The 26,429-nt window shown below is 47.0% G+C and overlaps 1 protein-coding gene across 7 annotated transcripts in view; it reads left to right on the forward strand.

Moving 5' to 3' along the window:
* Nucleotides 1–10,618: 10,618 nt before the first annotated feature.
* Nucleotides 10,619–26,429, forward strand: part of PDZK1 (PDZ domain containing 1) — a 34,851-nt gene continuing 19,040 nt past the window's right edge. For 2 of the 7 annotated variants that reach the window (XM_017875044.1, XM_017875051.1), the window contains exons 1-2: nt 10,619–10,841; nt 11,439–11,522. The gene's annotated coding sequence lies outside the window, so the exon portion shown is untranslated. Of the gene's footprint in view, nt 10,842–11,282; nt 11,523–12,150; nt 12,173–19,255; nt 19,342–21,783; nt 21,894–26,429 lie in introns of those variants that run through there. The other 5 variants (XM_017875078.1, XM_017875067.1, XM_017875058.1 and 2 more) reach the window with 5 other exon arrangements.

The following is a 26,429-nucleotide window of genomic DNA, read 5'->3' on the forward strand; positions in this document are numbered from 1 at the left end:
GATCTCAGCTCACTGTAACCTCCGCCTCCCGGGCTCAAGTGATGCTCCTACCTCAACCTTACGAGTAGCTGGGATTATGAGCACCTGCCACCATGCGGGACTAATTTTTGTATTTTTAGTAGAGACAGAGTTTCATCATCTTGGCCAGGCTGGTCTTGAACTCCTGACCTCAAGTGATCCATCCGCCTGCCTTGGCCTCCCAAAGTGCTGGGATTACAGGCATGAGCCACCATGCTTGGTTGATAACTTTAAAAATGATTTGTTTGGATGAGGTCTCCCTATGCTGCCCCGCCTGCTCTTGAACTCCTGGGCTCAAACAATCCTCTGGCCTTGGCCTCCCAAAGTGCTAGGATGACAGGCCTGAACCACCATGCCCAGCTTCACATCCATTTCTATTCTGTTCTATTCTTCCTTGGTCAGTGATGGCTTGGGAGATTACGATTGTTCCTAAATTCTAGGGTTGTGCCCTTAGATGGCAGGAGCATTAGTCTGAGAATCAGAAACATTGGGCTCTAAGTCTTGCAAGGCTGGGCCAGGCCCTGTGCCAAAGGGCACAGCACACCAGGAAGCCCCCTGGTTCTGGGGGAACACCTGTCATGGTTGACACCCAGTGCCAGGCTACGCAGGAATTCAAGGGTGCAGGGAGGGTGGGGGAAATTTTTTCATGACTAGTCTAGAGCCTCTCTTTTCCTTGTTATTCCTGTTATTGTAGTACTCTGTGGTCCTAAAAACAGTAGGGTGCTCTGGGGTTTGAGAACTCCCAGATCGCTCCACTGAAGCCATCTTCAGATGAGACAGATATTAGAAATATTTCTTTACTCCAAGCTGGGCATGGTGGCTCCCACCTGTAATCCCAGCATTTGGGAGGCCAAGGCGGGCAGATCATGAGGTCAGGAGATCGAGACCATCCTGGCTAACACAGTGAAACCCGTCTCTACTAAAAATACAAAAATTATCTGGGTGTGGTGGTGGGCACCTGTAGTCCCAGCTACTTGGGAGGCTGAGGCAGGAAAATGGTGTGAACCCGGCAGGCAGAGCTTGCAGTGAACTGAGATCGCACCACTGCACTCCAGCGTGGGTGACAGAGTGAGACTGTGTCTCTAAAAATAAAGAAAAAGAAAAAGAAAAAAAAGAAATACTTCTTCACTCCATCAAAGTGTTAGCTTTCACTGCAGAATGAGTCCGTTCTGGGAGCCTGGGGGTTGGGAACCCATGTTGGGAAGAGGAGTGTCTCACCATCGTCCTGGTCACAGGACCAGTCCACCACAGCCTACAGGATACCGGGTCCCACAGGTATGAACTGCTAAACTGGGCCTGGTTTCTGTTATCCTAGTATTCTTATTTGTTGTCGCTATGACAGTGTTCAAACAGATGACCTCTCTGCTCTCTCAGCTGGAGACCTCTCCCTCCTTGCGTCCATGGGATCCTTCCAAAGGTTGGCTCTGAGAGCATTCAGCATTCCTTCTCATTGAGGAGCTGTAAAACAGTGATTATTAGCAACATGAAGAGAAGTTAAAGGCAACCAGGGTTGCGGGTGAGTGAGGTTGAGGCCCCTTTCGTGCTAGTTTACACACATGTATTCATATTGGTTATTGCAAAAAACCTCAAAGTTCTGCAGAGACCTCAGGGCTCAAAAGTGAATTGCAGCGTACTTCCTTTTCACCAGCCATGTAGTGTCTGTCCATCCTGCAAACAGTTGCATGCACGGTTTTCTGCAAATGTTACTTTTGGTCACTTCTCACAAGGTTATTGTGTGCCAGGCCCTGTGGGGTTGTCGATGACTGAATGGGGCCTGCTCTCAAGGCGAGCACACTGTTGAGAGAGGCCTGCATCCCTGTGAGATGAAACAGAATGCAGCAAGGGCTATAAGTACCCCAGAAGTGAGAGAGAACCCAGGAAGCAGGGGAGGTTGGGAGGAAGAAAAGGAGACTGCCCTGTGGGCGCAGACAGTGTTAGGCACTCTGTGTGGACAATGTGACATTTAAATTGAGCTTTGAAAGAAGGCAGGATTTCAAAAGGCAGGGGTAGAGGAACAGTATGAACCAGCAAGGAGCAGGGACATGTGGGGCTGGCTTGGAAGTCAGTGAAACAATGATGTGGCTGAAATCTAGCCTGCTTCCTGGTCATCCACAGCCTCCCAAATCTGTATCCTGTGGGCCTTTGAATATCTTGAAAACAATCTATCAGGTGCTAAATTGTGTCCAGTTACACAATTTAGCAACTGATAGATTGTTTTCAAGATACCAATAGCAAGTGCTCAACATTAAGAAAAAGAAAACCTGAGTGGACATTGAATTGTATTTCCATCTTACTTCTGTAGAATTAAGGGGTTTTGGAAGCAGAAGACTGCAGCAGTCTTCTAGTCCCTGGAAACGTGCAGACACTTGCATGCCAGTGGTTCCCAAACTTAAGCGTGTATTAACATCACCAGGAGGGCATCTTTGAACAATTCGGATGGCTGGGCCCAGCTGCAGAGTCTGTGATTCAGGGTCTCAGGGCAGGCGTGGGGGTGGTCCAAGAAGTTGTATCCCTAACAAGTTCCCTGGTGCTATTGCTGCTGTAATGCTCCTTGCAAACTGTTCAGGGTAATACCTCTTGCATCCTCTGCTTGAATCGCTCTACTGTTCTGCAGCTCACCACCACCCAAAGTGTCCATGCAATATCCCTTGTGGAATACTTCTGGTAAAATTCTTCCTTGTGCTGCTGTCAGTCCTGCCTGCCTTTAACTTTCAGTGAAGTCTGCTGAGGGCCCCACGTGGGAAATGTCTGTGGATGGCAGGCAAATCTCAGGCACATGCGGCAGACTGCCTGGATTTACATCCTGACTCCACCACTTACCATGTGACCTTGGATAAGTCATTCACCTTTTCTGTATGTTCTTCAACTGTGGAATGGGGATAACAATGTCACAGAACTGCTGTTTAGAGTAAATGAGAAAAGTGTGTAAAACAATTGACATGGTGCTTGGCATATGCTAAGTACTCAGGTGTGGGCTAGTATCATTACCTAGTGTTCTTTCTTTTTTTTTTGAGACAGTCTCACTCTGTTGCCCAGGCTGGAATGCAGTGGCACAATCTTGGCTCACTGCAGCCTCCATCTCCTGGGTTCAAGTGATTCTTGGGCCTCAGCCTCCCAAGCAGCTGGGATTGCAGCCACCCGCCACCACACCCGACTAATTTTTTGTATTTTTTTAGTAGAGAAGAGGTTTCACCATATTGGTCAGGCTGTTCTCAAACTCCTGACTTTAGGCGATCCACCTGCCTCAGCCTCCCAAAGTGCTGGGATTATAGGCATGAGCCACTGCGCCCGGCCAGCATTACCTAGTTTTCCGTTCTACTCGGGAGTCTATCAAATCTCCGAAGAAAGTTAATCATCCTAATGTTTCTCCTTTCTGGGCTAAATATCCCCAGCTCCTGCAATTATTTCTTATAATTATTTCAATGCTTTCATGGCTCCAATATTTTGTTTGTCCTTTCCACTCTTCTCTGAACAGAGTCCAGTTTGTCAGTCTCCCTTGTCAGGTGCATGGCTCAGACCTGCCACCTGCCTCGGCTTAGTCCAAGTCTCGTGTGTTCACTGCAGCCAAAGGTAACTTTAGCTTTGTAGCTGTTTCCCCATTTCACTGGACTGTATTAGACTTCCAGGCCATGAAGGTGCCAGAGGCTACACCTGCATGTAGAGAGTAGAGCTCATTCTCCTGTCACATTTCCCCTTGTTGCTTAGCATGTGTGAGTTTGGTGAGCGTGGGTGAGGGAGAGTAACTCTGACCTTGGCCCAGTTCAGGGCCTACTGCCCCAGTAGCTGTGAGGAAGCACAATCGAGGCTCCAGGGGCTGGTGCGAGGCCCAGCCTCTCCCCCAGAGAAGGGTGAACTGGCACCTAGCACAGCCAACAGTTTTCTGGAAGGAAACCAAGCCTCAGAGCCAGAGGCACATACAGCAAAGTTATGTAGGCATTTCAGGCCTGCCCCAGCCACTGTCCTTGCTGGCCTTTTGCCCAGAGTCCTTGGTAATAGAATAATGATAGAATATGGAGAGGGAGTCAGGGCTGTTTTGTTTTGTTTTGTTTTGTTTTGCTTTTTTTTTTTTTTTTTTGAGATGGGAGTCTCACTCTGTCGCCCAGGCTGGAGGGCAGTGGCACAATCTCGGCTCACTGCGAGCTCTGCCTCCCGGGTTCAAGTGATTCTCCTGCCTCCACCTCCTGAATAGCTGGGACTACAGGCACGTGCCACCATGCCCAGCTAATTTTTGTATTTTTGGTAGAGACAGGGTTTTGCCATGTTAGCCAGGCTGGTCTTGAACTCCTGACCTCAGGTGATCCACCTGCCTTGGCCTCCCGAAGTGCTGGGATTACAGGCATGAGCCACCGCGCCTGGCCTCAGGGCTGTTTTATTGTAGGGACAGAGGTGGCAGCTTCAGGGGTTTGGGTATCAAGATGACACGGCAGGCCCTGGAGAAAATGTCTGTCTCAGCCTCCATTCTAATTTCCAGTCTGTAGTGAATGGCTCACCGGGTACTCTTAAGTTCTGTCTTTTAAAACAGAAGGCACACAAAAATGTGCCCAAATTACTTTGGTATCCTGAAGAGCCTGTCTTGTCCCTCTCCGGTCATAGAAGACACCAAGTTCCTTTACGGCCAGGCCTCCTCCTGAGGGAGACCAGGCCTGTGGCACTGCTGGCTCAAACACTGCCACGGGCTCTGCACACCCATTTCTACAGGGACAGCCCGAGCCTCTCCAGTCTGCACACCCATTTCTACAGGGACAGCGCGAGTCTCTCCAGGACACACCAGCCTCATGGCAGAGATGGCTGCAGTCACAGCTCTGTCTGTACCGTGGGGTGGTTCCCCCTCACCCACCCCCACGAAGCTACACTCTGCTGTGTGAATGCCTAGGGGAATGTGACTTTCCCCTTCGCAGGCCCCACGGCCTGCTGGATGCCACGGTGACAGGGTGTGGCCTGCAACTGCAGGTCCCCCATCCTCTTTGGCTCATCATCTCCGAGAGCTGCCTGCAAGCCACACTATGTGAATCCCAGTGCAGGGCTCCTCTGAAAGACACCTGTGAAGCTGTCTTTGGCTGAAGAAGTTGGGGAAACTGGTCTCCCACACTTGGCAATGGCTGTTCTTTCTCAACCTTCCCTCAGGCACGAAGAGTCCCGGGCCTTGATGCCTCATTCTTCCATCAAGGATTTAACATTTACCCACCCTGGCATTTTCAATTGACCCAGAGGAAATTAATAGGTAGTACTTAGCAAAGGGTGCTTAGTAAAAAAATACTCTGCTGAGTGGAATTGCAGGCACTTCTACAGTTGTCTGGAGGCACAGAGGCTGCACTCTACCCTAAGGCAAACCGAATGGGGCCATCCTCATGCTGACTTGGGCTTCGGAGGAGAAAATGTACTTTCTTCCGTGGATAATAAAGACAAGCATTGGTTAGGTGTGGTGGCTCATGCCTGCAATCCCAGTACTCTGGGAGGTTGAGGTGGGTGGATCACTTGAGGTCAGGAGTTCAAATTCAGCCTGGCTAACATAGTGAACCCCTGTCTCTACTGAAAATACAAAAATTAGCTAGGCATGGTAGAGCACACTTGGAATCCCGGTTGGGAGGCTGAGGCAGGAGGATCACTTGAACCCAGGAGGCAGAGGTTGCAGTGAGCTGAGATTGTGCCACTGCACTCCAGCCTGGGTGACAGAGCGAGACTACATTTCCAAAAAACAAGACAAGCATTGCTTTTTCCTTGGCAAGAATTCGTTTTTTTTAAAACAGAGTTTCACTCTTTCACTCTGTTGCCCAGGCAGGAGTGCAGTGGCGCAACCTCGGCTCACTGCAACCTCCACCTCCTGGGTTCAAGTGATTCTCCTGCCTCAGCCTTCCGAGTAGCTGGGACTACAGGTGCCCACCACCACGCCCGGCTCATTTTTTGTATTTTTAGTAGAGACGGAGTTTCACCATGTTGGCCAGGCTGGTCTTGAACTCCTGATCTCAAGTGATCCAACTGCCTCGGCCTCCCAAAGTGCAGGAATTACAGGTGTGAGCCACCGCGCCCAGCATCCTGTCAAGAATTCTACGCAACAGAGAAAACAGGATGGGCACAATTAGTTTACTCTCCAAGCTAGAATGTCAGGGGGCATTGGAACCATTCTGGGAGAAGCAATACTTTGAGGTGCAATGTCTTTTTTTTTCTGAGACAGAGTCTCGTTCTCTTGCCCAGGCTGGAGTGCAATGGCATGATCTCAGCTTATTGCAACCTCCACCTCCCAGGTTCAAGCAATTCTTCTGCCTCAGCCTCCCAAGTAGCTGGGATTACAGGCACCTGCCACCACGCCTGGATGATTTTTTTTTTTTTTTTATTCTTAGCAGATACAGGGTTTTGCCATTTTGGCCAGGTTGGTCTCGATCTCCTGACCTCAGGTGATCTACCTACTTTGGCCTCCCAAAGTGCGGGAATTACAGGCGTGAGCCACTGCGCCTGGCAGGGATGATGTCTTTTTTTTTTTGAGATGGAGTCTCGTTTTGTTGCCCAGGCTGGAATGCAGTGGTGCAATCTCGGCTCACCGCAACCTCTGCCTCCTGGGTTCAAGCGATTCTTCTGCCTCAGCCTCCCTAGTAGTTGGGATTATAGGCATGCGCCACCACGCCTGGCTAATTTTATACTTTTAGAAGAGACGGGGTTTTTCCATGTTGGCCAGGCTGATCTCGAACTCCCGACCTCAGGTGATCCGCCTGCCTCGGCCTCCCAAAGTGTTGGGATTACAGGTGTGAGCCACCGCACCCGGCCGAGGGATGTCTTTTAAATCAAGCTACAGACTTGGGCCACTAGGCTGTTCATGGTTCCTGCTTCTTTCTCACTGACCCTTTACCTCTGGATGGGATGGTCCCCAGAGGGATGAGGTCAGGCTGAGGCTGTGGCCTTGAGATCCCTGACGCTTTTCTTGCTCTTCTCCTGTTCCCCATTCTGGACCACTGGGGGCCCTTGAGGGTCTGGCTTTTTAAGGCAGAATCCAAACTGCCCAAGGACCACTGATTGTTTCTGTATCTCTTACAAAGGGGCGACCAAATATTCTTTTAACCAATACTCTAAGAGTGCCAAGACCAGACCTTGCCATATGCAGGAACTCAGAACATGGCATGTTCTTGTTCTGTGCCTTTTTCTTATGTGGAAAAGGATTGTGTATTCTGACCCCTCATCTGGGAAAAGGAAGAGCAAATGAATTACTACTCGGATATCCTTGGCAGCCAGCTTGCAAGTGTTAATAATTCACAGCTCTCCAAGGATCCTCAGGCCTCCCCTGTCCTGACACCTGGTTACTGAAAAGAACTAGAAAGCTCCAGTCAGCAGTCATGTGGAGCCAGTGTGTGCTGCAGCCAAGTGGCATTGCCCTGTCTCCAGCTTGTCACCCACACTGCTGTAAAACATTTATCTCAGTCTTGCATCTGGACCCTGGCCTAATAAATTCCTCCAAAGGTATGCAGAGTACACAGGCTGCCACTTAAGGTGGGATGAGGCCAGAGTAACAGAGAGAGTGGAAAGGGAGCCTGTCATAAATATTGACTCTAGACAGGGAGAGAAACCACTGGAGCTTAAAATTCCAGGCTCAGAGTAAGTTAATGAGCTACTAAAAAGACAAGGTAGTAGGACATGCGTACTAGGACAATCAGACCTGAAGCTGGAGAAAAATTTGAGGATACCCATTAAACCAGGCAGACTGGTATAGTAGAAAGGGCATTGGCCATGAAAGCAAGAGCACAGTGTTTTTAGCCATGTGTCTGCCTGAGGTGACTTTGGCTAAGTCACTTCACGTCTCTGAGTCTTTGTTTTACAATAAAGAAAAATTGAGATGATACAATTCAATAACAACAAAACAACTTGATTTTAAAATGGGCAAATTGAATAGACTTTTATCTAAAGAAGATACAAATGGCCAGTAAGCACATGAAAAGATGCTCAACGTTATGAATCATTAAGGAAATGCATCAAAACCACAATGAGATGTCACCTCAAACCCATTAAAATGGCCATCATTTAAAAAACAAACAAACAAACAAAAAACAGAAAATAACAAGTGTTCATGGGACTATGGCGAAATTGGAACCTTTCTATGTTGCTGGTGGGAAGCTAAAATGGTGCAGACACCATGGAAAACAGTATGGCAGTTCCTTAAGAAATTAAACGTATGATCCAGCAATTCCATTTCTGGGCAAATACCCAAAATATTTGAAAACAGGGACTTGAACAAATATTTGTACATCCATTTTCACAGCAGTATGATTGACTACAGCCTAAAGGTGGTAGCAATTCATTCCGTGATGGATGAATAAATAAAATGTGGTGTATATACATAGTGGAATATTATTCACCCTTCAAAAGGAAGGAAATTCTGACATGTGCTACAACACGAATGAACTTTGAAGACATTTGCTAAGTGAAATAAGCCAGTCACAAAAGGACAAATAGTATACTATTCCACACATAGAAGGTGCTTAGAGTAGTCAAATTTGTAGAAACAAAGTAGAAAGGTGGTTGCCAGGGGCTGGGGAGGAGGGAATAGAAAATCATGTTCAATGGCTACACAGTTTCACTTTGGGAAGATAAAAAAGTTCTGGAGATGGATGGTGGTGATGGTTGCCCAACAGTGTGAAAGTACTTAACGCCACTGAATTGTATACTCAAAATGATTAGAATGGTAATTTTTTTGTTACGAATATTTTACCACAATTTAATTTTTTTTTTTTTTGAGACAGGGTCTCACTCTGTAGTCCAGGCTGGCATGTAGTGGCATGATCGTGGCTCACTGCAGCCTTGACCTCGCAGGCTCAATCAATCCTCCTGCCTCAGTCTCCTGAGTAGCTGGGACTATAGGTGTGCACCACCACTCCCAGCTAATTTTTGTATTTTCTGTAGAGATGGGGTTTCACCATGTTGCCCAGGCTGGTCTCAAACTCCTGGACTCAAGCATTCCTCCCACCTCAACCTCCCAAAGTGCTGAGATTATAGGCATGAGCCACTGTGCCCAGCCAATTTTTTAAAAATTGAAGTGGAGAGATCAAAGCTTCCTGACCAGATTGCTCAGGTGTGCCACATGTAGGTTATTGGCATGCCAAGATATTGATCCCTTCCACTTTTGAATAGATCATGCAGAGCTGAGCACAGCTGAAATCCTCAGGCAGGTCACTTCTAGCCTTGAAGAGCTTCTTCTTACTCCAGTGTGCTATACACATATTGTAATGTTTAAAATTTCAATATAATTTAATTATTATTTATACAGAATTAGTGCATGAAACAAAAATGCCTAGCTCAATAATTAATCTTAAATACCTGTGTAACCTTCACTTAGCTCAAGAACTAGAATCTTGCCAGTATACCAGAAGTTAGGGTCATGTGTTACCACCTAACCGGGAATCCCCCAAAGTTCTGACCTATATTTGGACATTATGTAAATGGAATCCTAGTATGAAAACAAATGAACTACGGCTACTCACAGCAACATGAGTGAACCTCACAAACATCATATTGAATGAAATAAACCAGATACAAAAGGAATACACCAGGGCTGTAATCCCAGCACTTTGGGAGGCCAAGGCGGGAGGATCACTTGAGGTCAGGAGTTCGAGACCAGCCTGGCCAACATGGTGAAACCCTGTCTGTACTAAAAATACAAAAAAATTAGTCAGGCATGGTGGTGGGCGCTTATAATCCCAGCTACTCGGGAGGCGGAGGCAGGAGAATCACTTGAACTCAGGAAGCGGATGTTGCAGTGAGCTGAGATTGCACCACTGCATTTCAGTCTGGGCAGCAGAGTGAGACTCCAGCTCAAAAAACACAAAAAACAAAAAACAAAAAAACTCACAATTTTAAAAAATTTCTAAAAACCATACAATAACAACTATTTATACGTGATGAAGGTAAGTGAGGCCCAGAGTGCTAAAACTGAATTACTTTGGATCAAACACCTGGGAAACGGTGGCATCAGAATTGAACTCAGGTGTTCTTTCTTTCTTTCTTTCTTTGGAGACAGGGTCTCCCTCTGTCATTGAGCCTAGAGTTCAGCAGCATGATCACGGCTCACTGCACCTCTGCCTCTCCATCAAGTGATCCTCCCACTTCAGCCTCCAGAGTAGCTGGGACTACAGGCATGTACCACCATGCCTGGCGTTTTTTTAACCTTTTGTAGAGATAGGGTTTCACCAGGTGGCCTGGGCTGGTCTCGAACTCTTGAGCTCAGGCAATCTGCCCGCTTCGACCTCACAAAGTGCTGGGATTACAGTGAACTCAGGTGTTCTGATCCTAAATCCAGATTTTCCCATTCTGCCTTCTGCTTTGAAAGATATAGAGGAGGCCAAGAGGGCTTAGCCCCGAGGTGGAGGAAGATAAGCTGGTATGAGGAAGCCGCTCAGTGTTTGTCATTTTAAACCGTTTATCCACTGGCTCAGGTCATGTCTTTGTTGGGGGCCAAGCCAAGGCCCAGCAAAGACAAATGGCCTTTGCAGTGTGGGTGGAAGAGGGGTGAGGTCACCCAGTCCTCGGCCTGTGGTTTGCTTTGCCTGAGTGCCGGGAGCAATCTCTTGCCCTGATTTGCAGTGTGGGCTGAGGATCCAGGTCAGTGAGAAGGCCAGTGCTAGAACTGTCTGTGGGTGCTGCTGATAGGAATCAGCTGCTGATCGCGGCTAGGGCTGGGGGCTGAGCACACCGGCACCAGCCTACTTCTCGGGCAGCAAGGCAGCAGGATGGAGGGGTTTGTAAAAATGTCTTCTGCCTACCCTGCTGGGCTTGCCTGAGAGACTCTGAGTGTATGAAGGGAAGACAATTATCACTAGGCTGGAGAACAGAAAGAGCGCCGTCAGGTGAGAAAGAGAAGAAAAAAAGAGAGGGGAGAGAGTGGATAAGAAGGAAGCCTGGGACATAAGAGCAAGGGCTTTGTTTGCTAAACTCCTAGGGAGCACACAAGTGAGAATCCAGGGCGGAGGGAAGCAGGATGGGTGCCCTGAACGCTTGGCCGCATTTCCTGGGGCTTACTGGCCTCCTGGGTGGGAGTATTACAGGCTACTGCTCCTTGAGGAGGCCTCAGTGATTGAGGATGCTCCTGTATGAGTCTCGGCCCCGACCCCGGGATAGGGGACTGGAGGACCCTAACAGGATTGGGGGTTGGTTGGGTGTGACCAAGGCATCTGCCAAAGGGAGAGTACCAAGGAAAGTGGAAGCACCTCCTCCCTGGCTGTCCTTCGCCCCCTCTCTCCTCCTTGTTCTCTGGGAGTGTCTGGCAAGCAGCAGCCTCCCCGCAGGGCCAGGCAGGTGGGCCAGAGCATTTGGTTTGCTGAGGTTTGTCAGGTTTTCCAGCTCAGGGCCCAGCCAGCTGGCAGGAAGCAGGACAGAGGTCACTTGAATTCAGACCACATGTCCCTGTTAAATACATTAGCTTTTAAATCAACCTTTGTTCAAAGTCCAGTGAGTTGCAAGCCTAGTGCTCACCTGCAGAGACAGAATTCCTGATCGAACGAACAGAGCCGCTCCTCTTCCATCTCCAGGTAAGAACTGCTCGTGTCCTTGAGGGCGCTGGCCACTGGGGCCTGAATTACCTTCTTTCTTTTCCTTTTCCCTTTCTCTTTTTCCAAGCCAGTAGCTGGCTGTCTAGGGCAGAGAAGAATCCCATGGGGAGGGAGCCAAGCCCCTTTGGCGGTGGTTGGGGGTGAGGGATGATCCACACTCTGAGATTCTTTCTGCTGGAGAGGCCCCTCACCCTTGCAGGCTACGGTCTGCTTCACAAAGAAATTGGCAAGCCGATCTCAGAAAAAGCTTTCCCTGGGTTGTACGGGGGTTTGATGTGCAGCCAAAGGGAATGAGACAACCGACTTCACAGGTAACCAGGCGGATACGCCCAGGACCTTCCTACTGGTACAGGGCCCTTGGGTAGCAGAAAAGACTCTTCTGGAAGCAGCCCTTAAAGGATGCAGCCTAACTTAGCTTGCCCACTTGATAATAAAAGCAGGCATCTTTCCTCTCTGTATTACATTGCAGCACTAAGACATGAGAAAAACCAGTGAAATTTCCAGGCTGGCTGAATTTTAAAGCATACATTCCCCAGACTCTCACCTTTGGCATTTCTAAGTCTCCAGGTCTTGTATGAATCGAAAGATCTTTATTTGAAAACTCTCCCAGATCATTCTGATCAGTGCAGGTAGGTTTGGGAATCACTAGTAGTTTATTTATTAAGCAGAAGACTCATGAGACTTAAATATGACACTCATCTAAGGGTTCACTCACTATGAAGACTCCTGGTCTGGGTTGGATCCAGCTATGAAGATTTGGGGGTTGGCTCTGAGAAACACATTCTTCTTTATTTACTAAAATCTCTGCAATGTGTCACCAGGGCAGCTTTCAGTCTTGTACCCAGAAGGCAAGAGGGGACAGCGGGGACTGCCTCAGGCCATGATTGTCCAGTCATCTGAAGTCTGCAGCAAATTACTCAGGGTCTTTGAATTTCTGTGTTATGACAGTAATTTGTGCTTATCTTTGACTTTTGTATGTTCTTTGCACCATAGGGTGTGAAGTTGCTGGTAATGATGTCTTATATTCATAGACCACTGACTAGGCAGCTACTTCTCACCCAGGTGAAAGAACACAGGACTAGAATACAAATCATCAGAGTTTTGATTCAGTTGCTAGTGACAGGCCATTAGACAAACTACTCAGCCAGCTGGAGGCTCAATTTCATTATCGATCAAGTGAAGGCCTGTCATTTTTTCCCCAAGAGTGTACTGAAAATAAAATTGTAAGTACAAATGTGTGGTCAGGCATGGTGGCTCATGCCTGTAATCCCAGCACTTTGGGAGGCCCAAGCGGGAGGATCACTTGAGGCCAGGAGTTCCAGACCAGCCTCGGCAATGAAGTGAGACCCCGTCTCTACAAAAAGTAATAATTAATCCTGCGTGGTGGCATGTGTCTGTGGTGTCAGCTACTTGGGAGGCTGAAATGGAAGCGTTGCTTGAGCCCAGGAGGTCGAGGCTACAGTGAGCCATGATTGCACCACTGCACTCCAACCTGGGTGACAGAGTGAGACCCTGTCTCAAAAACAAAAAAAACTATGAGTGTGTTAAAAACACAACTTAAGATGCCTAGATTTCAAATGTGTATATTGAAAGTCTCTATAGAATAGTAAGAAGAAACAAATTGCAGTCAGTTGGGAAACCTTGTCCTCGTCTTTTAATCTCATTGAGCTTCTGTTTGCTCACTGACAAATAAGAAGTTGAGACCAGATCATCGTTAATGTCTTTTTCAGTTGGCCAAGTATAAGGTAGATCCTGGAGCCTTGGAGGGTAGCTCCTTGTCATTTGGGTATGAATTCAAATGTCACCTCCCAGGAAGGACTTTCTAAAACAACCTCCCATCTCCATGCCACCAGTATCTCTATCATTCATAGCATGTACCATCAGAAATCATCTCATTTTGGCCAGGTGCAGTGGCTCATGTCTGTAATCCCAGCACTTTGGGAGGCCGAGGCAGGTGGATCATCTGAGGTCAGGAGTTCGAGACCAGCCTGGCCAACATGGTGAACCCCCCATCTCTACTAAAAATACAAAAATTAGCCAGGCATGGTGCCACACGTCTGTAGTCCCAGCTACTTGGGAGGCTGAGGCAGGAGAATTGCTTAAACCTGGGAGGTGGAGGTTGCAGTGAGCCAAGATTGTGCCATTGCACCCCAGCCTGGGTGACAGAGTGAGACTCCATCTCGAGAAAAAAAAAAAAATCATCTCTTTGACTTGTCACCTTTGCCAGATGTTAAGCTTCAAGACTGCAGGGATCTTATCATTTGTGTTACTTGCTGTATTACCAGCCCCTTGAGCACTACCTGGCACAAACACATTTGCATAAATGGAATTGGTGTGGCAGGGAAGGAGCTGGAAGAATAGATGCAGATGGTGATGACTTTGATAAGGTGTTCCTCAGGAAAGGAGGTTGAAGGACTCCAATACTCTCTCAGGGCATCTGAAGCCCAGGGTCTAATCACGTGGGAATGGGTTTTTCTGGTCACATCTTAGTGAAATGATTCTTGCATTCGTTGCATAGGGATGCGATGAGAGTGGCAAGCTGGAGCTGGACGTGTTTTCCTCAAGATCTCAGCAACTTCTTTCTTTGGTTCTTCATGAGGGACTGCCCAGATTTCCTTAATCTCTTTGCCTGGTGGGTATCATGGCTAAGTGATTAAGAAAATGAGCATTGGGATTGGAAACCTGCACTCTAGATCAGACTGACTTTTACTCTCTAAGCTTCTATTTCCTCATCAGTCAAATGGGCATATTAGAATCTAGTTCCAGAAGTTACGAGGGTTAAACGAATGCACATAGTGCCTAGCACATCTTAAGTGCTATTGAGATAATCTTCAGACAGCTTTGCTATTACATGATCCCCGGAAATGAAGGAACCCAGGGAATGGCAGGAGTTTTGATAAGTAGAAAAGATAGCCCTAGCCCACTTAGTGGCAACTAGAGTAGGTTTGCTGTTGGTCTGAGGTGGTCACTGGTTTCTTGAGTTGCCAAGCCTTGTTGGAGGCACAGATAGTCGGCATTCATAAAGCTGCATAAAACCACGGGGTCCCACTGGGGACGTGAAACTAAATGATCCAGAAAAGCCCGTGGGCTTTCCACCAGTTGTATTGAATACAAACTTGATGGTGTGAAAATACAGAAAGGGGCTGTGGTGCCTGCTCTTAAGAAAGCTTATCTTGGCTGGGCCTGATGGCTCACGCCTGTAATCCCAGCACTTTTGGAGGCTGAGGAGGGTGGATCACTTGAGGTCAGGAGTTTGAGACCAGCCTGGCCAACATAGTGAAACCCCATCTCTACTAAAAACACAAAAAGTAGCCGGGTGTGGTGGCGGGCACCTGCAATCCCAGCTTCTCAGGAGGCTGAGGCAGAATTGCTTGAATCCAGGAGGCCGAGGTTGCAGTGAGCCAAGATTGCACCACTGTACTCTAGCCTGGGCCACAAGAGCGAGATTCCGTTCCCCTGCCACGCGCACACACACACACACACAAAGCTTATCTTGCTGGGGACACACGACATGGACCCTGAAGCTCCTCTATAGTCTACTGTATTGAGTCCGGGGTGCTTCACAGTCTAACCTACTTCTTTTTTTTCAACATGTAACTGTGTTCTGACCTTCCTGAACCATTCGCCATTCTGGGAACGCATCTCGTGCTGTTCCTTCTGCCTGGGATGGCTTCCTCTTCCCAGTCTGACTACACGTATTTCCAGAATACATTCTACACCTCAGGCTTGGGAGGCAGGGTAGATGGTGGAAGGAATCCAGACTCAACTGGGTTTGAATCTAGACTCTGCTTATCCAAATAGCCAGGGGAAACCAAGTTAACTTTTCAGAGTCTCTTTTCTTTTTCCTTGTAAAATGGCCCATTAGGATTGAATCAGAACCCACAAAAAGTACCTAGGCTAATGCTAGTAGGAGCTCAATAAATACATATAACAATAAGAAAGCCTTTGTATTTAAATATTCCAGCACCCACACCATTGTTCAGCAGTTATACTTCATAGCTCTCCCCGCTGGACTCTGGGCTCTTTCAGGGCAGGATGGTAGCTCTTCTGGATTGAACCCTGATACCTGCCTCGCAGCAGGTGTTTGTTACATAGAACTTGTTAAGTATATGAGCAATAACTGAAATTCAGAAGATGAAATGATACCTTCAGACTGTGGTGGTCATGGAAGGGTTCGTATATAATCTAAAATTTCAACTGAGCCTTGAAAATGGTAGGTCTTAAATTTGTTCACTTGGAAAAAATGTTTACTTAGCACTTACTGTGAATAAGTAGTCAGAAGTGGGGAAGGGATTCCAGGCAGAGCATGGGGCATGAGCAAAGGGCAGGCTCGTGTGGGTGACCATGCATAGACCATTTGGGGCTTGCTGAGGAGCTGGGGGCCTGAGGTAGGGCTGGATTATGCTGAGCCTCAGTGCCTGAGCAAGAAACTTGAACTCTTTTCCTTGAGTGATTTTTTTTTTTTTTTTTAGAATATAGGAATATAGTATAATAAAACCAGGGTCAGAAAGTTTGTCTTGAGGCAGGACTCTTGTAGTAGTTTAGATATACCAAAAAAAAGTGAGGGGGGGTAGAAATGCAAGTTCAAAAAGTCATGTAACACTAAATGTTGATTTGGGGAAAACCCTTGTCTCAGCTGACCCTCAGGATGGTTGAGCTATTTTCAGGTACTAGTTCTATCAGCAGCGTGAGGATGTCCTCTCTCTGTGGGTACCTCTGTTTCCACACAATATTGGCTCCATCCCTCTCCCAACTCACAGAACTCTTAGAGAAGCAATCCAACTGTGAAAGGCCTTGAACTCCAGCCCAGAGTCTCGCCATATAGGATGAAGTATTGTTTATGGTGGCTGGGGGTAGGGAAGGTACTTAGTATCAACAGGCCAAATGAACTTTGAGATAAGTAGATTCCATTCTTGATCATAAATGAGAAATAAAAACTACTCAGTGGGTCTGTGATCACTCTTCTCCAGATAATTCTCAATGGAATAGATTTCATTGATTTCTCACATTTGAAAGTTCTCTCTGGCTAAGACCAGTAACTATCACAATGGGAAAGTACACTAAGCAAGTACATATTTTAGAGCCCTGCTTCTCCTTCTATTTTTGATATTAATTATTTGAAGTAAATACACTTGAGTATTTGAATTTCCATATGCCTTGCTTTTCAAAGGAGAAATCCAGGCAGCCTTAAATATGATCTGCATAATAATATAGGATCTGTTCTAGGTAAAATATATTTGAAGAAGGGTAAAATTGAGTTGTCTTTATCTCTTCCTTGCTAGAGACATCAGTCAGTACCAGCTCAGATACAGCAGGACATTTTCCTTATGCTGTTGGAAGGAATGGCATGTGCCAAGGCTCTGTGGCAGACTCTGAAGGAGGCCAGCCATGGCTGGTGTGAGGCATGAAGTCTTGGAGTCAGGGCTGATGCCTGTAAGGAATTCTCAGCCTGTCTATAGTTGCTGACTTAACATTGCACAGTCTCCACCAACTGTATTTTCCTAACAAAAGTCTAGTGGGTTTGTTTTCTTCTTTCTTGTTACACAGATGCATACAAGTGCTGCAAGAACAGCATTCCTCAAAGTGCACACTGTGGTCAAGCGTCTTGAGAAGGCTGCTTTTTTCTTGCTGAAGTTCAGAATGTTTTATAGGCAAGCGTGGAGTTCAGTGGAAAGTAAATAATGTCTAGGTTGAATGTTGCCAGAGAGACCCTGCCGTTTCTTTTCCTCATCCCTCAATGAAACAGAAATAACTTATTCTATGGTTTCACACTAGATTATACAATCAGGTACCCTTCCACAGTCAAAGCAATTAGGGTTAAACATTCCTCACCAGCAGTCCTGCTAAGTGATTTTTTTGAGATGGAGTCTTGCTCTGTTGCCCAGTCTGGAGTGCAGTGGCATGATCTTGGCTCACTGCAACCTTCACCTCCTGGGTTCAAGCAATTCTCCTGTCTCAGCCTCCTGAGTAGCTGGGACCACAGGCGTGTGCCACCACATCCAGCTAATTTTTGTACTTTTAGTATAGATGGGGTTTCACCATATTGGTCAGGCTGGTCTCGAACTCCTGACCTCAGGTGATCCACTCCCAAAGTGCTGGGATTACAGGCGTGAGCCACCGTGCCTGGCCCCTGCTAAGGTTTTAGGGTTTAGTGTTTTCATGGATTGCGTGTTGGCTACATAAGTGCCTTGTGGGGAGAGGCTCTTGGTGTGATACTGACTGCATAATTGATTCCTGATTACTATTAGATAAGGTGATGGTGGGTTCGGGTGTAGATGACTATATTTTTGGAATAATCCTGCCACTTCTAAGTCCCAGACCTTGGAATATGAGCAGAGATGACAGTACCTGGGCTCTTTCTTTCCTGATGGTAGTTCATTGCGTCTGGCCATCGCTGGTGACAGCCCCCTTCATTCCAGCTCTGTGCTCCTTGTAAATCTAGAAATCCTCACATCCTACACTTACGGGTTTGTTTGAGATGGAGTCTTGCTCTGTCGCCCATGCTGGAGTGAGTGGTGCAATCTCGGCTCACTATAACCTCCATCTCTCGGGTTCAAGCGATGCCTGTGCCTCAGCCTCCTGAGTAGCTGCGATTACAGGCATGCACTACCATGCCCAGCTAATTTACTTATTTATTTTATTTATTTATTTTTATTGAGACAGAGTTTCACTTGTTGCCCAGGCTGGAGTGTAATGTCACAATCTTGGCTCACTGCAACCTCTGCCTCCAGTTCAAGTGATTCTCCTGCCTCAGACTCCTGAGTAGCTGCGATTACAGACGCCCACCACCATGCCTGGCTAAATTTTGTATTTTTAGTAGAGACGGTGTTTTGCCAAGTTGGCCAGGCTGGTCTCAAACTCCTGACCTCAGATGATCTGCCTGCCTTGGCCTCCCAAAGTGCTGGGATTACAGGCATGAGCCACTGCCCCTGGCCTTTAGTTTTTATTTTTTGAGGCATAGTCTCATTCTGTCACCCAGGCTGGAGTGCAGTGGAGCAATCTCGGCTCACTGCAACCTCTGCCTCCAGTTCAAGTGATTCTCCTGCCTCAGACTCCTGAGTAGCTGCGATTACAGACGCCCACCACCATGCCTGGCTAAATTTTGTATTTTAGTAGAGACGAGGTTTCATCACATTGGCCAGGCTGGTCTTGAACTCCTGACCTTAAGTAATTCACCAGTCTCGGACTCCCAAAGTGCTGGGATTATGGGCGTGAGCCACTGCACCCAGCCTACTCTTACGTTTTAAAAACATGTTAAGCCCCAATTTAGGGTAAAAGTTACCACTTTCCTTTTCTATTCTTGATGTATATTACTGTGAGAAAAAATAAACTTGCTGCTCCACGTTTATTATATTTATATTTTTAACCTAAGTTATTTCTTAGACATTTTAATTCAATTCATTGACTCTTTGTAGTGAACTAATGTTGTGGCCATTAGTTCACTGCCTTAGTTCACAAGCCTTAGTTCACCGCCAGCTCGGGGGCTCCATTCTGTTTTGGTTTACATAGAACTTCTTTTAAGTTTGAAATAGCTGTCAGTTTTTTTTTTAATGGGGACATTTTATGTAAACCTAGATTTCCAGAGTCTCTTGAAAACTGAAAGGTGGCATGCTGGCCTCCTCTTCCTCATGCAGTTGTCTTCTCTTGAAGAGCAGCGGCTGTTCCTCCGTCCCCTCCTGGCCACCTTCACTGATTTACCTGTTTGACCCTAGGGACTATTTTTCTGTGGTACTTTTGCTCCATATTCTCCAAGTTCCTGATTTTTGTCAACTATTTCATAGGAGAGATTGATGCTGAGGTAAGTGACCTTGTTTTCTTCTTTATCCCATTTTTTTTTTTTTTACCCCTTTTTTTTTTTTTTTTTTTTTTTTGTTTTTTGAGACGGAGTCTGGCTCTGTCGCCCAGGCTGGAGTGCAGTGGCCGGCTCTCAGCTCACTGCAAGCTCCGCCTCCCAGGTTTACGCCATTCTCCTGCCTCCGCCTCCCACGTAGCTGGGACTACAGGCGCCCGCCTCGTCGCCCGGCTGGTTTTTTGTATTTTTTTAGTAGAGACGAGGTTTCACCATGTTAGCCAGGATGGTCTCGATCTCCTGACCTCGTGATCCGCTCGTCTCGGCCTCCCAAAGTGCTGGGATTACAGGCTTGAGCCACCGCGCCCGGCCTATCCCATTTTTTTCTACTTCTCTCCTACCCCCAGAGAAGATCATCAAGGATCATCAAGGCTAATCCCAGTTTTCATGTTCTCCATATCATCTCTTGATACAGAAACATGCCGATCATTTCCTTAATGTTAAAAATAAAAACATCCAGGCCGGGTGCAGTGGCTCATGCCTGTAATCCCAGCACTTTGGGAGGCTGGGGCAGGCAGACCATGAAGTCAGGAGTTTGAGACCAGCCTGACCAACATGGTGAAACCCCGTCTCTACTAAAAAAAAAAAAAAAAAAAGCTGGGCGTGTTGGCATGCACCTGTAATCCCAACTACTCAGGAGGCTGAGCAGGAGAATTGCTTGAATCTGGGAGGCAGAGGTTGCAGTGAACTGAGATTGTACCACTGTACTCCAGCCTGGGTGACAGAGCGAGACTCTGTCTCAAAAAATAAAATAAAATAAAAATAAATAAATAAAGCATCCATCAATCCTGCTTTTCCCTCCAGCTGCTACTCCAACTCTCTCATTTATCTCTTCTCAAATGTATCAATATTTGTTACCTCCTGTTACTTGGTATCCACTTGCTTCTTAGTGTCTTATCAGGCCCAGACTTCCATTTTCTGAATGTCAGTGGCATTTTCTGTTTTCATTCTCTCTACCTCTTAGCATAATTTGGCATTGTTAACTACCCCATCTTAAAATTCTTCTTTTAGTTTTGATGACACTGAAATTTTGGCATTTTGATTTCTGATTATTCCTTTTTGCTCTCTCTCTCTCTCTCTTTCTCTCTTCCCTCCCTCCCTCCCTCTCTCTCTCTCTCTCGCTCCTCCCCCCCCAACTTTAGTTTTTTTGGGATAGGGTCTCACTCTGTTGCCCAGATTGGAGTGCAGTGGTGTGATCTCGGCTTACCACAACCACTGCCTCCCAGGTTCAAGTGATTCTCCTGCCTCAGCCTCCCAAGTAGCTGGGCTTACAGGTGTGTGCCTCCACACCCGGCTAATTCTTGTATTTTTAGTAGAGACAGGGCTTCACCAGTTGGCCAGGCTGGTCTTGAACTCCTGACCTCAAATGATCCACCCACCTCGGCCTCCCAAAGCACTGGGATTACAGGCGTGAGCCACCGCGGCGGCCTTTTTGTTTCATCTTCCTATCACTTAGATATAGGTATTGCACAAGGCTTTATCCTTGGCCCCCTCCTTTCGTATTCTCATTGATGGGCTTCACGTAGTGCTGCTGTGCAGATGGTCCCAAACCCGGTCTCTAGTCCAGCAGCCCCTGAGCTCTAGGTGATGTTCCGTCAAGTCCTCTAATTCAAACCTACCCCAAACTGACGTTGCCATCTCATTCCTCGTGCCTACACCATCTTTTAATGGCATCACATTTCTACCAGTCACGAGAGCATGAATTCAGTTTCCTTTGACACATTCCCTTTCCAACACACAGCCTGGGTGGGCAGCATTCCTCAGAAGGTGCTAGAGCTGCTGTAATAGAAGACCACAGAAGGCGTGGTTTAAGTAACATTTATTTTCTCACGGTTCTAGAGGCTGGAAGTCCAAGGTGTCAACAGGTTTGTGTCCTTGGAAGCCCCTCCCTGTCTTCTCCCTGTGTCCTCACATGGCTTTATTCTCTGTGCAAGTGCATCTCTGCTGTCTTTTCTTCTTTTCATAAGGGCGCCAGTTCTGTTGAATTAGGGTCCCACCCTCATGACCTTATTTAACCTTAGTTACTTCTTTAAAGTTCCTGCCTCCAAGTATAGTCACATTGGGGATTAGGGCTTCAATGTATGAATTGGAAGTTGGGGGCAAAAATCAGTCTATAATAGAAGGGGAGTTCAGGGCTTGAAGTAGGAAAGCTATCCAGGCTGGTTAGTAGAAAATACTGAGCCAGGGTCATTAGTTCAGGGAAAGTATTCAGCTGGCCCTTGTGGAGAAGCAGGCAGAATAAGTGAGCGTCCAGTGTCCTTACAATGCCTGGACTAAGAGGAGCCCAAAGCACAGTTGTGTTCAAATTGAGCTGTGGCCTCTGAAGACTTAACTGTGCATTTGCCGCTCTGTGACAGGGAAGCTTTCATGACAGCGAAACCAGAACAAAAAAACTACATGCCAGGGGAGCAAGCCGTCATTAGGAAGCGTGGCAGGAGCCTGTGGGCCCTGACACTGACTGGGTGCTGCACACCTGTTGTTCCTCCTGGATACTTGTCATGGTGAGTGTAAAGAAGTGTTTTGGACATCTGTGTTGTCACAGCTGTTCTGTCTGAGATCATCTCTGCATGGAGAAATCTGAGGGAACAAGGCTGAAGAGTTACTACAATGTCACTTAGTCCTCTCTGTAGTTCCTCAACCTCTGTCACCTTCATTTATTTATTTATTTATTTTTTTATTTATTTATTTTTTGAGGCGGAGTCTCGCTCTGTCGACCGGGCTGGAGTGCAGTGGCCGGATCTCAGCTCACTGCAAGCTCCGCCTCCCGGGTTCACGCCATTCTCCTGCCTCAGCCTCCCGAGTAGCTGGGACTACAGGCGCCCGCCACCTCGCCTGGCTAGTTTTTTTTGTATTTTTTAGTAGAGACGGGGTTTCACCATGTTGGCCAGGATGGTCTAGATCTCTTGACCTCATGATCTGCCCTCCTTGGCCTCTCAAAGTGCTGGGATTACAGGTGTGAGCCACCGCACCTGGCCAGTTATTTTTGTTCTAAAACTTTTTCTTAACTCTATGCAACTATAAAGTCTCTTGAGAATAGGGGTGGTGTATAACTTTATCCTATCAACCACTTGACAGTGTTTTGCATATAAGTGAGGGGCAGATGCCTGTGGCATGAACAAATGAAATCAGGTTTGGGTAGTATATCTTCTTGATGCTGAAGTGGAAAATAGAAGGAACTATGTTCATGATCCCAAACAGATTTCACCTGCCCCAGCATGCTAACTGAAGAAGCTAATTGTTTGGGAAAGGGAAGAGATTGGTAGGGAGCAAAGAACTGTGGAGTAAATCTGGCAACCATCACTTTTTCTCCAGGGTTCACAGGATGACAGGTAGGGCCTCAGTCCTGGGTAGATTCTGCCCATAGGGTTGGAGGAGGATGAGGAACGGCCTCAGCTTTTAACGTTGAGGTTTGGGAGGTGGGGAGCAATCCCCTAGACTTAATTCATAGCATAAAGAGCCCATGTGAACTATGAAAGGTTGTTTTATCTGCTTGGTTCTATGCTCACCCAACTCAGAACTAGAACTTGGGGAGGGAGGCACAAGGAACAGATTGCAGGTTGCGACATGCTCCTATCCTGCTGGCTGGGGCACTGATTGTGGGCACACAGGATCCCGAGGACTGCACGGTGTGACCAAGAGCTTCTCCTAATCAGGCTGCCACCTTGGCCTCTCAGGTTGGATAAAGGTGAGCCCAGGGTGGCTGTGATTAGTTCACTCAATCTCGACATTCCTCTGTGACCCATGAGGGAGGGAGTTATCCTGAGGCTGAGGGGAGACAGGAGGAGTCAGAGGCAGCCTAGGGTGATTTTTAAGCTCTAGTTCCTTTGCTCTGGTTTAGGTCTTTTGGTCTGCATTAGACCTGAGGTGGGGCCTAAGCATCGATTTTTCTAAATCTCTACAGGTGATTCTGAGGGGCAGCTAGGATTGAGAATCAAACTTGTAAGGTGATTGCGAGCATTAAATGAGATAATGTGCCATAGAGAGTTTTCAAATGACATGATTTATTATTGCTAGCATCACCTGACACAGTCTACAGAGTTACACAATTTAAGCTAAATTTTTTTTTTTTTTTAGACAGAGTCTCTCTCTGTCGCCCAGGCTGGAGTGCAGTGGCCGGATCTCAGCTCACTGCAAGCTCTGCCTCCTGGGTTCACGCCATTCTCCTACCTCAGCCTCCTGAGTAGCTGGGACTACAGGCACCCACCACCTCGCCCAGCTAGTTTTTTGCATTTTTTAGTAGAGACGGGGTTTCACCGTGTTAGCCAGGATGGTCTCGATCTCCTGACCTCGTGATCTGCCCATCACGGCCTCCCAAAGTGCTGGGATTACAGAAGCTAAATTTTTCTGCTTATTCAGATTAGACAGCTGAAGTCTTTGGGCATGGGTGGACAACTAGGACTGAGGAAATGAAGGAAGATCTTGTTATTCTGCTGACTTCACTCCTCAAGGAGTTGCCATTTATTTTCCTTCTTCAGAAGAAGAATTTATTTACCCCATGGCCCATGTTTTCTCTGGTCTCTAGCAGCTCCAGAATTCCTTTTCTTTTTTTCTTTTTTCTTGAGACGGAGTCTCTATCACCAGGCTAGAGTGCAGTGGTGCGATCTCAGCTCACTGCAAGCTCCGCCTCCCACGTTCAAGTGATTCTCCTGCCTCATGCGCCACCACACCCAGCTAATTTTTTTTTTTTTAATTTTAATAGAGACAGGGTTTCACTATGTTGACCAGGATGGTTTCGATCTCCTGACCTCATGATCCGCTTGCCTTGGCCTCCCAAAGTGCTAGAATTATAGGTGTGAGCCACTGTGCCCAGCACAGAATTCCTTTTCTTTCTTCCCTCCTTTTATTTATTTATTTTTTTTGAGATGGAGTCTCACTCTGTCGCCCAGGCTGGAGTGCACGGGCACAATTTCGGCTCACTGCAACCTCTGGCTCCCAGGTTCAAGCGATTCCCCTGCCCCAGCCTCCCGAGTAGTTGGGATTACAGGTGTGCACCACCATGTCCGGCTAATTTTTGTATTTTTAGTAGAGACGGGGTTTCACCATGTTTGCCAGGCTGGTCTCTAACTCCTGACCTCAGGTGATCCACCCACCTTGGCCTCCTTAAGTGCTGGGATTGCAGGTGTGAGCCACCACACCCGGTCTAGAATTCCTTTTCAAAATAACACCTGGAAGCTTATAGGAGTTACATGAAGAGTGCTCAGGAATAGCTCCCAGCTCAGATTTCCAGCTTTCTGTGCAGAGGAGTTGGTGAGGGTGGTGCTAAGGATCTCATGTATCAATTCTGTTGATGGCTGTCTGGGGGCTGAGAGTCCTTGGCCTGCCTTGGGCTTGGAAGAAGTCACCTAGGTCCCACCAGCTATTTCTTTCCTATGGAAAATAGACCAGTGGCTTTAGTTCTTTCTACTCTGCCACATCCAGAGGTCATACCACCCTCCTTTTCATGGTCATTACCAAACCTTCCTAACTTCTAAAAGCTATTTAATGTTTCTTCTTGACTGTGGCCACATTATTCTCTTCCCTGGCAGCATTAATCTAATCATTTTGGAAAAAAGCAAAGTTAATGGTATAATTAGCTTTTTCATCAATAAAATTGGTGGAAAAAAAAATCTCACTGGCTCTCACCCCCGAGCGGTTCCTGTCTGCCAGCCAACACTTCATTCTCGTTCCCACAGATAAACAACTTTGTTGTCAACTATTGATTTTTCCCCCAGAGCTCAGGAATGGTTATAGCTTTCTTTCATCTCCAGTTTTTTTTTTTTTTTTTTTTTTTTTTTTTTTTGAGACAGGGTCTCATTCTGTTGCCCAGGCTGGAGTGGAGTGCAGTGGTGTGATCTCGGCTCACAGCAACCTCTGCCTCCAGGTTCAAGCCATCCTTCCACCTAAGCCTCCTGAGTAGCTGGGACTAAAGGTGTGTACCACCATGTACTTTGGCTGTTTGAACTGGGGAACAAAACCTGCTGGATTTAATGGACTCCAGCTTCAGATGATTGCTACTAATGATAGTCTAGAAATCCATAGGCCTTCACTTCTTCTGTGTCTATCCACCAGAGGGGTCTGATCTCCAGATTTTCTCAGGAGGCAGAAGATGAGGTGTGGTTGAAGAAGTAGGAAAGAGTATCCTTAAATACAAAGATCCTTCCTAATTAGGCCCTGTGTTCCAGAGTCCCAGGCATCCTTATCATGGAGCAATGACAGAGTCTTGCGAAAGAGACATACCCTAGCTCTGAATTAGGGGCCAGAGTAACACCAGGATGTGGACTAGACAGAACCAGTCCTGGAGGTGGACCAGAGCCCAGCTCTCCTGGCTCCTAGATGAATCATCTTTCTGCAAGATGGCAAAGGAAACAAATAGTTTTAGGGTCCCATGTAAGACCAGACTTTTGAGGTTTGGGTCTGCTTTCCCCATTGGTGCAGCTGGGGGTGTAAATATTTAATCAGTCTGGCCTGGGTACATGCAGATGGATGGACAGCGTTATGGATTAACGCTGGATTAACGTAATGACATAATGGATTAACAACGTTAATCCATTAATGGCTGTATGGTGGGGAGTACATAGTGGCAGGAGGCAGTCGGGGGCTTGCAGCAGTAGCTGTTTGCCCACCAGCATGGTAGCATTTCACTATTGGTATAAAGTGGCTTTAATTTTCTGGCTTCAAACAGCCAAAAAAGGAACTGACCCTGAATGCTTAAGGCTTCAAAGCCATAGGTGCAGATCTGAGTGATCACCATCTGGCTGCTTGAAAACTCCAAACAAAAATGTCAACTTGAGATTCTGCCAAGAAACAGTGATTTGTGTTTCCTTGTGTGTCAGGCTCACAGGTCTCCAGTGAGACACAGGAAAACCTTTGTCTCTTCCCCTCTCTCCAAACACAGGGCTGGTTCTCCTAGTGAGGAGGTTTCACTTTCTATCCTTGGCCTACAAACAAAGAGATTAAGAGTTTGTGGTTGGCGCTGCAGAGCGTGAGACTGCTGAATCTTGGGTGTGAGTGCCTTAGAAATAAGCATTCACATGCTGATCACAAACAGCCTCATCTCT

This window comes from Rhinopithecus bieti, unplaced genomic scaffold (assembly GCF_001698545.2).
Source record: "Rhinopithecus bieti isolate Rb0 unplaced genomic scaffold, ASM169854v2 scaffold_1234, whole genome shotgun sequence".
Lineage (NCBI taxonomy): Eukaryota > Metazoa > Chordata > Mammalia > Primates > Cercopithecidae > Rhinopithecus > Rhinopithecus bieti.